The sequence below is a fragment of the Numida meleagris genome, chromosome 16 (assembly GCF_002078875.1).
Source record: "Numida meleagris isolate 19003 breed g44 Domestic line chromosome 16, NumMel1.0, whole genome shotgun sequence".
In the NCBI taxonomy this organism is placed as follows: domain Eukaryota; kingdom Metazoa; phylum Chordata; class Aves; order Galliformes; family Numididae; genus Numida; species Numida meleagris.
The window spans coordinates 3,574,985-3,587,939 of NC_034424.1; the positions used below are offsets into that span (position 1 = coordinate 3,574,985).

The window sequence follows — 12,955 nt, forward strand, 5'->3', positions numbered from 1 at the left end:
GGCTTCTACTTACTGCCCAATCCAACCTGAAGTAGCCTGCAACACAGCGTGGGTGGGAGAAAGAGGTGAGATTCCAGCAAGCAGCAGCGTGCTCAGATCTGGCACAAGATGAGTGGGCTTCAAGGTTAAGCTCTGGTGTCTGGAACTTGTGTTGTGTTACCGTGTTGGGCCATGTCATTGCATGTGGTAGAGCAAAAGGTAAAGATTTTTAAGTCGCTTTGCTGTACTCATCACGTTAATGAGAAGTTTGCAGTGCCTGTAATTTCTCTAGTTTTGACTAGAGATGTTTGAGAAGTTAATGAAGCTAATAGATTAATTGAGGTGTTTGTGTCATCCGTGAGGAAAAAATGAATTTGTGATGTATTGATCATACAAATAGGCATGGATATGGAATATGATGCTAGAGGAAGTGTATATCAATTTCAGAAATTGCAGCAGGTTCTCCATTTTATGAACAGAGGAAAAAGTAGAGCTGAATGTGCTCACGTAAGGAGAGAAGCTCTTATCCCTCCACGTGTTCAGCTACCTCGGCCCGATAGAAGCGTCTTGCTCTATTTATGTCTGAACACCTGGAGAAAGTCCAGTAGTCTGTCTCCGATGGATAATAAAAGCAGAAAAGGAGTGTGAAAACAACCGTGTGCCCTGGACAGCCTAATGATCCTGGCAACAGTCCTTGTCTAGAGGCTTCAGAGGAACGCTTCTGTGGCTGCCACAAGTCTGTTGAAGAGGACGTGTTCATCTGGATGAAAAGAACTATTTGGGATTTGTCTCCAGTTGTCATTTAAAAATGGATTAGGGAAAAGCATAATTAAAAACAACAAAAACAACAACCAACCTAAGCCAGTTTTGCCATTCCTTACCCAGTCAAAATGATTGATCAACCTGCAGCGCTGCTGCTTGTTCTCTTTAGGTTCTTTGGTAAAGAAATAGCTAATTATTTGCTGAGAAGAAAATATTCCTTAGAAAGCATTCTCTTTCCCAGATATCTAATTTGTGACCTAGTTAAAGCTTGTCTATCGATCTTGGAGGTGAAAAGCAAGGCAAATAATCTATTGGGTCAGCTGCCTCTTAAAGGAAGTTTGGCTAGTACAGCATGGTTTTAGAAGGGCTTCACTTATGGTGGCTTTGTCATTTCTTTTTCTATTCTCAGCTCTAGACAGTTTGCTGAACCCCGGGGAATGTTTCCACCATGGTATTCCAGTATTTATAAAGAAGAAATACTTGTATATACAAGATGTTCATCCTTTGCAGCTAGTTTTTAGTCAATTGCATGTATGAGTCTGCCCAGCCATAATATTTTTACAAATGGAGTGAAGGAAAAAGATGAAGAAAAAATGGGTGAGGAAAAGCCAGTTATCTCTTAATGACTTTAGTGCTGGAAATCGTTCAAATTTCTCTTCTATCTTGGAGAACAAGACCTGAAAATGGTACTTGGAGCTAAAGACTAAGATCAGATTTATGGGGATTAGCTAGTTGCCAGCAAACTGTCATAGAGTAAAGTCTAATTGCATCTGCAAATGATGTAGCCCATTGATGAGCACCAAGAAGACACAAGTTCTTCACTCCCGGACTCTGATGCCCAGCCTGACCTGCCACTGCGGAGCTGCTCCAGGGCTCAGATTTACTGTGACTTGCTGCAGAGAACTAATCCAAACCCGTTGTTTTATTGGAAAAATCTTCATTCAGATGCAAATTGAGTTCAATAATTGCTCAGCCAGCTGTGTTTTTCTTGAACTCGCTACATCTACTACATATATAGAGTATTTTAAGAGTTTCTCTCTGCTATCTGTCTTGTTGGAAGTCAAAGCACTGGACTACATGGTAGATCTTAAGATAGAATAAAACAAGTGCCACAGTGCAGCCAGGTTCCTGGAGGACTTGTTATGTGGAGCTGATAAAACACACTGGTTCACAGACATGTTCTTGTTTCTTAGATTACAAAGCTTTCTAGCTTAAGTTCATCTTTGAGCTCCACTGTGATTTCTGCAGAACTTAAAGACAGTAAAAGAAGCACCAGCATACAGGCCCGATATTGCCAGTTGTTTCTGTCTGAGCGCTCAAATGCGGCAACGTAAGAGAAAGTTACAGTGGAGAAGAAAAGGCAAATAACTGTTACTCACAAAGGTTGTCCTTTCTCTATTTTTGTTTTAGCGCTTGTCAGCCTGAATCAGTGCCCTGCTGGATGGCAGCCCTGTTGGCTGGAGCCTGCCTCTGCCCCTGCTCCCTGAGTGCATGGGGCCCATTAAGGAAGTGAAGGACATGCTTTGAGGGAAGCTTCATCTTTTTACATGTATAATTTCATTGCAGGCCTGAGAAGAAGGACAGCTGAATTGGAAATCTTGTTTCTTGTGCCTTCTTTTTCCCCTGGCAATTTTCTGCCCCTTCCCTTACTCTGATTAAATTAATCTGTCATCCAGAATGTGGCACGTTATCACCTGTGACTTTATCAAATATCAAGTGTGTATGCATTATGGCTTGAGGAGTTCTTAGTGGAGCTGAATTGTGGCTGTGTGGCTTTAGGCCACCTCAGAAGAATGGCTTTGTATTCCAAGCTGGCACACAGCCTGCCTCGTACCACACATCTGGCAGAGACTGCTTCAGTCCAAGGCATTTGTAGGAGCGATGGCTCTTGAAACAGTTAAAATTAACTTTTCTTTTGTTGAGGTTACAATTAGTCAAATGTGGAATATAAATCTCAACCCATCCTGTATTTAGTTTTACAGCTTCCAAGTTTAACATGTTTGGAAAGATCAAGGCTGGCAGGCAATGATGTAAGATACTAGTTTGGAGAGAGTAATTAATCTTGTGTATTTAAATATTCCTCTTATGAACTAGTGTGAAGAAATAGTTTTGAAAGCCAATCTTTTGAATTGTTTCCCGCTTTCCCCTGAGTTCATTTTTTAGTATTAAAAAATGCCCTTGATATCTGTTCTAGCACTGGAAACCATCAGATGGAGTTGTACAGATACTTTAAGCATAATCCTTTGGGTTGTGTTTTGCTTCTATGAAGCTATCATCATCCCTGTAAATGTCAGTGGAAATTAGGCATTTATATTAATGGAGGCTCTCCCCCTCCCCTCTTGATTCTTAAAGGTGGGATTTTTGCATTGCATCAGTGATTCAGAAGCAAGGCTGAATTTCATCAGCGTTTCCTCTGAAGGAGGTTTTCCTTGTTTGAGAGATCTTCTGGCAAGCAGTAATTGTTTACAGGGGCTCTTTAGAATCTAATTTACAATGAAACAAATTCAAATAATATGCAAAAGTAAAATTAAAAAGTGTATCAATTAACATACAAAAGTAGAACTACAACACACGTTCAGCTTAACAACTCCTTGGAGGGTACAGCAGCCCATGGAAGGGAAACAATGCTAAGCATGCTAAGCGAGCAGCTCCTGGGGGGTAAGGAATGGGAAAATAAACTCAGGGTTCCTACTGAGAACCAAAGCAAAGAAGATCTTAGAGGGAACCTTGTGGATGAGGGGGTAAAATCAGCCTCATGGTCTCTACCTGAAAAAGAGCTTGTTTTTGAATTGCTCTAGTATAAGCATTAGATGAACAGAATGTAGCGTTGGGCATCTGGGATTGTTACTGGGGATTAGCATTGTATTAGCAGCTGGAGACCATAGCTGAGCACAGATTCCATTGTGCTTGGTGTTGTATGTCCCTAAAGACATGATTATTGCACTGATCAACTAAGGGAATTGTGTAATCTTTGTGTGCTTTCTGAAAGCCGACATGAGAATGGAGATGTTACGCTTGCCCCCATTGAACAAAGGAAGATGAAGTGTCTTTCCTGTAGTACAGACTTTGTCTCATATTCCCCAATCCTGACCTAGAAGCTGCCACTCATCTAAACCTACGCCTTACTATGGTGCACAAAGCATAAATATTGCCTACTTCTGCAACCCTGTAAGCAGTAAGAAAGATCTCTTGTTGCGGGTGTATTCCTTCAGCAGACACAATGGTGCTGGCTGCGACCACCTCTGCCATAGAGGTGACATCTGCCTGACACAGCCCCGGGGCTGCACAGGGCATTTTGGAAAGTGGGAAGGACTTCAGGTGATGTCTTAATTTGGGTTGCGTGTTGTTGTCTTGCTGTGAATTCAACTGTATGCTGTACCGTCTATTCCATAATGAATTGATCCACCAGTAGGGTGGTTCATCCAATTCTGAATTCAGAAGGGTTATGAGCATGGGAGTACAGGATGTTTGGCTTTGCAAGTTCTTGTGGGGAAAAGAAAACGGGAAAAGAAAACGGGAAAAGTTCTCCGTTGTGCTGCCAAGCCTCAGAGTAAGTGCACCAGTGCGTGTCTGAATGCTAAGCACGTGATCAAGCACTTTGCTGAATCAGAGCTTAAGTCATCGTCATAGGCACGGATTGTGTCTGTATTTATATCTCCACACAACAGATTAATCCATTCATATTTTCTCTCAAATCCATTTCAGCAGATTTTTCTTGTTGTTTTCTTGGTATTGTTTTATGAATGTTGCTCTATATCTTGAAAGGTCTTGTATGCCAGCAGTGATGTCATTATAGAGTATATATAATCTATTCTAAATATGTCACTTAAAAATTAACCTCAAGCTCCAGTTAAAGACCAAAGGTACACTTACGTTCCCTGCAGCTCTGTCCCCATAGGCTGTTGCCAGCTCTCAGAGCAAGGGTGGGCTCGCTCAGTGTTTAGGAGTGGGACCCAAAGGGAGCTGCAGGCAGGTGGAGAGGGAAGTCGCTGCTTCTTTCCCTTGGGGTGGAGCTGTTTGACTGCCTGACTGTATGGCAGGGGGCAGCCTGACCTTGCAGGGGATGTGCTGAGCGGTGGTAGGTGGTTCTCAGACCTTCTGTGGCTGCCTGCTGCCAAGGCTTAGGGAGCTGGAGCGACTTGTGCAGTGGGCTGATAGCTGCCCTGGGAGCTGGGACAGCAAGGAGTGTCTATATCCAGCAACAGAGAATTCCCTTTGCATTAATCACTGCTCAGCACTCCTTCTCTACCTTGACAGACCCTACACTGACCACTTTGGATGATTGATGATCCAATACACTCTTTTTTAAGGCTGCGAGAGTGTCATACTCGATGTTAGATTTCAGCTCAGGCTATTTGTTTTATTCATTTCTCTCACTTCTGCTAGTATTTCAACTCCAATCACCTTTTCCTTTGCCTTTTGCAGTATACTGTGTATTGTGGCTGATTCAGAAATGGGGTTCCTGTTCTACTCACAGGTGCCTGCAATTCAGCAAATGGCTGAAGTGGTCGTTACATATAAAGGTTTGCAGTGGGCTTTAGGAGCTGTCTGGTTGAGAGGCACTGTGTATAACGTGTTGTTATTAATATAGCTCATCATGCTGAAATAGTTACCTTTTCTAGATGAATCATCGCTGGCATAGCATTATTCAGTATATTGAAACTACCAGAAAATGGTGTTTTTCTAGGAGTAATATTCCCTCAGCACATTAGTTAGTAAATGTCACACACAAATTGCTCATGATTTTCCGTAGATCAAAGGCATATTTCAAAATAGCTACAATATGATTTTTTGCCTTCAAAAGAGAATGTGAGAGTCAGTGTGAGATACACCCTATGGAAGGAGCTGTCTGGGATAAATCAGATTATTATGAGGGATGTGTAAGAGGAAGGACAATTCCTATTTGAGATCACAGATGTAGTCCCTGGTCTTGAAAGATGAAATATTCCGCTCTGGTGCATGGTACTTGAAGGGCAGACTGAATGCTGCGATTGCGGGCATTCTTGATAGCAACACAGGAAAACTACTTTCCACTTCACACCCAGTCACGCACACCAACACATAACTGATTACGCTGTCATCTTTCTTTCCCTCTTTTGTTCCTTCCTACTACCACATCAACAAGCAACCCTAATTACTTGCCATGCTATACTGTAGAGTGCAACTGGAATGCGAGAGGAAAGAATTCTGTGGTTTTAATAGGGGGAGTGGAGCTAGGTGCTGCCGTGTCAGTGTTATTAAAGCTGAGGATTTACTGCAAATATTAGAGATGGTTCCAGCCTCCTCGTTTCCATGTAAAATCCTGGGTTACTTCAACACATGGGCAGGAACGAAGAAGACATGAACATAGGATCTGAGACAAGCTCCAGGCGGTTTGGATTTATGGGTAAGCCCAGGTGTTGACATGAGTAAAGAAAAGAGTTGGGACGTTTACAGGCTGAAAGATTAGGGTTGTAAACCTTAGGGTTGTAGGGAATATGACTTGGCATGGGATGCAGGGATACCACCTGGAAGCAGCAGGATGCATCCATGCTGAGCGGGCTTTCTGCCCCTTGCTCTGAGTGTGGATGATGGCATTTCCCAAGTTGGAGTTATCACTGCCAGGAGGTGCAAAGCCAGGTTAGGCAGCGTGCTGCTGTGCTCCTGCATGGCGGATTGTGTCTTTATCAACAAAGAGCAGTGAGAATAGGTGATTTAAGTATCAGCAAGGCTTCACCGGTGGAGAAATGTGAGTGCTTAAATTAAGGCTTATTCAAGGTTGCGTAGTGAATGCACGGCAGAGTGAAATGGAGGCAGCAGTCTGAGACCCAGATCAGCTCCCTGCTCCAGCAGCAAAAATCTTCCCACACAGGTCCTGAAGTTATTAGCAGCTGTTTCCAAACTGAAAGCTGCTTTCAGAAATTGGAGCATAAAAATAAGCTTTCTTCCTCCCCTCTCGCCTAACAAATACCTCAGATAGAGAGGAACGGAGTATTAGGGAAAGCAAAACATTCCTTTTTATTTAATCCTGTAGCAAAAAATACATCCCTCTTAAAACCACACAACAAACAGAAAACCTGTGCTGCTATAGATCTTGTTACTAAAAAGGAGTCTATCCAAGCAATCTGTCCGCCTGCCTTTCTTGCTGTGCTGGTACTTTTCTGAAACTGTTGAGTCGGCATTTTTATTCCTCCTCGTACTCTATATCCAGAGTAAATGATGCCAGACTCTATCAGCTATCTGGACATCTTTCCCACACCGTTTTCAATCTTGGCTGGAGGTGGAGAGGAGAGGGAAGCTATCTGCTTCATTTTAGACATTGAAGCAATTCCCTACAAGACAGCTGTAGAGATCATCCCAGTTTCACATATGTGGAATGAGGAATGTATAACTTCGCCATTGAGACTCCCTGCAAAACTCTCCCCTTGTGCTTATGTTGATGCTGTCAGAGGATCATTTACCAGCCCAAAATGCAGGTAGAACAGAGAGCCTGCATCTGGAAGCTGGGCAAGGAGGGAGGGAGCGAGCTTGGTTGTTTTGCTCCTCTCTTCAGGTCTTCCCACACTCCTCTTCCCCTTCCTGATTTCTTTCCTTTCACTGTGGAATCAGGACAGCGGGATTGTTTGTGGCATCTCTTTTTATTTTTATTTTTTAAAGTGTCAAAATAACTCAAGCCCGATCAGAGCCTGGGAGGTATGACTGTATTATAAGTAGTAACAGTATGCTGGCTAGGTCACCTAAAGCAAAATTTGTCTCCTCTTGTCTCAAGAGTATGCTCTAGCCATGACAGGGAGCAAAGAAGAGGTCCTAAAAAAAGAAATTCTTTTTGAAGTCAGTTGATTTCTCAGCAGAGGGTGAAGTGCATCAAGTGAAGTGTTACTGAGTTGCTGTGTGTCAGTAACTGTGAGTTATGGTCACCTACTGCCACCCCATCCCTAAAGCCCCTGGCCTCCTGCTCTGCTGTAATTTCCAAGACCCCAGGCTAGCAGCAACCCTCTGCATTACCACACTGCAGCTTCAAAAGGTGAGACCCTGATATTCTGCTGAAAGGAGAGAAGATCCTAGGCTTCCCTTTGTTGGAAAATAACTTTGGAAAAAGTTGATTTCCTTGAAGGGAAAAGGTTCTTGAGTGCGCCGTTCTCTGAGCACAGCATGCTTTTATAGCAAGCAGAGCCCGTTTGCCTGTGTCACCTTAACATTTAGCTTTTACTTGCTGATATCAATTAAGGAGGAAATTTGTAAAGGTCAGTTAGTGGCCTATTATTCACACAACCCCAGAAATTATGGGTAACTCCCAGACAGAACAGCTTGTTTCTTTGCTGGTGTTGTAGCTGTTTGAGTTTTGAACTCTACTGCTACTAGTTCGGTCCCTGGGATTTCAGCCAAGGTGGGTTCCACTCCACCTTCAGGTGCAAGTCCCAGATGGCATCCTCCTGGAAATTAAGACCATGGTCCCATTCCTTTTCTCTTTGGCAAATGTTGCTCATGTTGCCTCAGATCTTTTATGTATAAATCTAAATAAAATAGAAATAGTCAAATAAAGCTTTTCTGCCTGCTGGTGGACAGGTGGCACAATCTTAAGGAGCTTAAAGGCTTTCTCCTCTCTTTAGAAATAGTCATTTCATTTCTATTTTTAGAGACGGAGACTGTCTCTGTCTATACCCACCCAGAGAGTTGTCCTTTACCCAGTGTATGCAAATAACAGCTGGCCTTGCTGGGAAAACAGACTAAAGCTTCCTAAGTCCTGCACAAGTGGGACATGTCTGCTGTCCCACTGATGACAAAGCCCTGGGTGGGGTTTTTCTTCTAGCAAGAGTGCATCTAGCTCCTAGCTCAGTGCATCCCTCTTGGCTGCGTGTCCCAGGAGTGGGCAGCCCTTGCAGTCACTCCTAGTGCATTCGGCTCACGCCACATCTCAGTCTGGGAGTCCCTCATTTAGCGATTTATGGGCCATGTCAGCGTAATTTAGTGTCTTAATACTGCTGGTCAAGGACCATCAACGTCTTCTAAACCTCCGTTGTCCTTGGTAGGGAATGGAAGCAGAACCTGCTCGGAGTCAGCTTTCTGGGCAGCTGAGGGACGGATGCATTGAAGGCAGAAGAAATAAACATCCTTGGAGATGAAATTATTTTTCTGCTGAAAAAAACAGTCTTTATAAACAGCATTAAAACAAGTAGTGGGGGAGAAAGATGGTTGAAATACCCGCTCTGTGGCTCTCTCCTATTCCCTGAAGGCAGCAGCTGTGCTCAGGTGTTGCAGAACAAGCGGATGGGCAGGTAGCAGCTCTCAAACAAGGTTGCCCTCAATTTGCTCGCTGTCCGGCCATCCTGGCTGGACAGTTATTTCCATGCTCAAGGGCAGGGAGAGAAATGAAAACCCAAGTGCTTTCAGCAGCATTGGCACTTTGGGGTAAATCTGCATGGTTTTACACTTTTGTGGTATTTAACTCTGATTTCAAGGCAGGTGTAACTTGTTATAAAAGCAATGCCAGCACTTTCCATCATCTGCTAAGAAGTCTTCCACGTGTGTCTAGCCTGGTTCATTGGCATAGCAATGAAAAAATATTTCCCAATTATTTAAGGGTCCTCTCACCAAGAGTTTTGGCTTTCTGTTGGTACAAATGGAAAAAAAAACCCAAGGAATTGTCCAAAAGCCTCCATGAAAAGAAAGCAGCAGCTTAGATAGTAGGGGAGAGAACTGATTTCTGTGAGGAAAAAGTAAAGGCACACTTAATGGTTTGGGGTTTACCTGGGAATGTCTCTTCCCTGCAGTGTTGTAGGGACAAATGGTGTTATATCCATTCAGAAGGATTTGGGGAAGGTTAATTCCCATTTTTGCTCGCAGATAGGAGCGTACAGGTCCCAAAAGGTGGAGGGTGGTGCTGCTGGACTTGGGTTGCGAGCCCCTCAGCCTTTCTGATGAGCAACCACCCCTCCCACCAGGACTCTTGTCCCTCTCAGTGGGTATTGACTTGTTTGTCTGAATGTTTTTATCTCCATTTTGATGCTGAGTGGGTTCTGCGCAGGATGCAGCACAGTGGATGTTCACATGTGATTGCTCTTAGTCACTTCTAATAACAAATATGATCATGACTGTCATTATTTACAGCAACAGGGAAATCTTTTCCTGTCTCCACTCCCTGCTCCTCCTGCCCTGCACCCACCACAGCTCACAGTGTGGTCACTTTGCATGTTTTCAGAGAAGTTTTCCTCCTGTTGAGCCCTGCTCCTCTTCTGCTGTTTTGTAGCAGTGAGTGCAGGCCAAGGACACCCAGAGAAACCATTTGTTTTGTTTTGCAAGTGGTTTTCTCGAGCTGAGGGTGACAGGGGGAAGAATACAGCTCTGGCTTTGAAATTTCCCATGCAGTAAGAGCAAGGCATTTTTTCTCTACTTACAATAAGACAATTTCAAGGAATGAGGTGAGGACTGCTTTATCTTCCTTGATAGGAGAATATTAAAAACACAGGAGGATGCCATGAGAACGTGTAACCTTCATTGCTCTGAATCCAAAGAGTGGCAATAGATAAAGTGCCAGTGCCTTTGTCCTATTAGCTGCTCCTGTTTACTCTGCTGTGCAAGTCTGTTGAGGTGTTTAATGACTTTTCACATCACCATGGGGACACAGAGACAAGAGAAGCATTCATTTCCAGTCTTCTCTCCTCCTTTTTTTTTCCTACTCCTCTGCCTCACTTCTTGCTATTCCTCCTCGGTGTCCAGCTGTCCTCATCCACATGTAACATTTCTATTGAATTTGCTGTGTATTTGTGCTGAGCAGGATCCGTGGGGCAGCGTGCAGGTAGCAGTGAGTGAGAGGCTCTGTGCAGTGTGAGAGGAGAGAGAAGGCTCCAGCCGAGGATGCTGCAGCAGGTATACAGGTCTGAGATGCACAACAGCCCTGTCCTGAGAGCTCCTCCAGCTCCACGTGTACAGGTGAGCCCTGAGCTCAGCCCACTGCCCACACTGTGGCTCCAGCAGGTGTGGGCAGTGTGAAGTTTGCCTGCTTATGATGGTGGTGAGCCATTCCCACAGCAAGGATTAACTCATGGGAAGTTCCCCAAGGATCCGCAGCCCATAGAGCATCCTCTCATGGAGGTATCAATATTGGCAGCCTGTGTTACTGCAGTCTCATTGTAAATAATGAAGCTAGACTCGACCCTAGTAATATTTAATCAGAGCTCAGACCATGACCAATATTAGAGATACAGAGTGGAAGACATCAAAAAACATCTTGAGAAAGTGGTGTGTGTTCCAAAAAGGAAGAGGTTTTTTTTAAAACCAGAATATTTTTTCTGGAAGGAGTCTGTTTCAATGATAGTTCCAGCTGGGAATAGTTGAAACAAATATTTAGATTTTGTTTTGATATCACTTCACTGTTTTGATAAAATAAAAAGTGCCAACAGCATTTATTATGACAGTTCACACTATAATAGATACAAATGTCTGTGGACAGTGTTTTGTAATATGTTCTGCTTTGATGTAACCAAAAGGGGCCACTTCCCCATTAAAATGTGATGTTACAACACAATTGAAATCAAATATTTTAAAAAACTAATCATCTCTAAAATTTTAACTCAATGAGAGGTATAAAATCTCAACATGTTTTTCATGAGACGTAGACAGTTTTCTATATTCTCCCATCCAAGTAATTTGGTTTCAGAGAAAGGTGAGAAATAACCTACTTGACAATTCTGAAATAACTTATTCAGCAGATTAGAAACTGATGGAACTTGTCCTTCTGCAAAATTAAGTGATAGGGTAAGGCCATGGATGTGCACATGAATATGGGAATGAACGTGTGTATTATCACTTAGTGTTTGGCACTGAGACCTGCCCCTTCTGTGCTAAATATTGCGCATCCCCACAACCTAGAATCTTGGTAGACAAGGCAGGTGAAAGATACAGATGCACAGGCACAGCAGTTGTGTTTGTGACCTGCTCTGCAGTACATCTGCTGACCTGGGCTTGCAGTTGCAGGGAGCAGCAATAGAGTAACGTGGCATTGGAAATATGTGCTGGCATCAACACAAGGAGCTTCACCGAGGCGCTGGCTAGGTGAGTCCTCAGCCCTTCCAGCAGGCAGCAGCGCTGTGCAGAGCATTGGTGCCCGTGGTCCTGTCAGCCCTGCAGTGGAGCAGAAATTGTCCTCGTGTCACCTGCGTCCTCATTCTGCACCGCAGCCGTGCAGCTGGAGCTGCTGCTCCTTGAAACAAAACCCGGTCTGTGTGCTGCTTTCAAAAACTATTGAAGGCTGTGCTTTATTTAAAACGTTCTGGTTATTTTATATGGCAGGATGGCAACAAAGTGAGTCGCAAGCCCCTTTCAAAGAATAACCCCAGCACACGGCGGAGTACAGAGGCTTGCTAGGAGAGGACAGTAGTGCTCCCATTCTGTATCTGCTATCTGAGCCAATGCTATTCCAACACAAGTCTATTTCATCAAGTATGTTGCTTGAAAGACCCTGAATCAAAACATGGGTTATTTATGCATACATAAAATTAATCCTCAAATGATTAGCTGAAGTATGCATCTGTCCTGCAAGTAATTGTCGGTGTTGTTGTAATAATGAGAAGCAAAGCCAGACGAAAATTCTGCTCTTAGTTATTCTGTTAGAGAATGTGGCTGCTAGTAATGAAATAATAATTAATTCGCTGAGTTATACATTTGCTTTATTTATGGATGTACTCTTTACTTATACATCTTTTTACTACTTAATATTTAAAAGGCACTAAGGGCATGGAAGGTGCAGCAGCAGTGCCTTGTGCTGCTCACACCCTGGGCTGTGACGCTGTGGAAAAACACCAGCAGCTGCTGGCAGCGGGGTCAGATCCCTGAGCTCTTGTGCCTGCACTGCAGTAACCTGGGAGCTCTGAGTGGGGGTGATGGTAGATCTTTGGATCCATCAGGAAAGGGCCAGCAGGTGGCCCAAAGCCATGCTGCTCCCTGGGCTACCACTGCCCATCCTGAGCATGTGAAAGCTGGGCTGCAAGGCATCAAAATCATGACATGCCCGAAAGGAAATAGTGACGTGTGGGAGAGTCCTTTTATTTACACTTTTGCTTTTAAAATTTTTGGAGCTCAATTTTGAAGCTTTCTTTCCCCCTCTTGCTGTAGCAAAGGAGAGCTAGAAGCTCCCTCCTAATTATTTTTGCATTAGAGATGCTCAGAAAATCCTGGAATCCCAACAAACTTTGACTTGAAAATACCAAGTTGTCAGCAGTGCTGTGGTATGGTAAGA

General features: G+C 43.7%; 1 long non-coding RNA gene across 4 annotated transcripts in view; it reads left to right on the forward strand.

The window, feature by feature from the left end:
• The window catches only part of LOC110406925, a 123,720-nt gene that overhangs the window by 16,033 nt on the left and 94,732 nt on the right, over positions 1-12,955 (forward strand). The window lies entirely within an intron of this gene.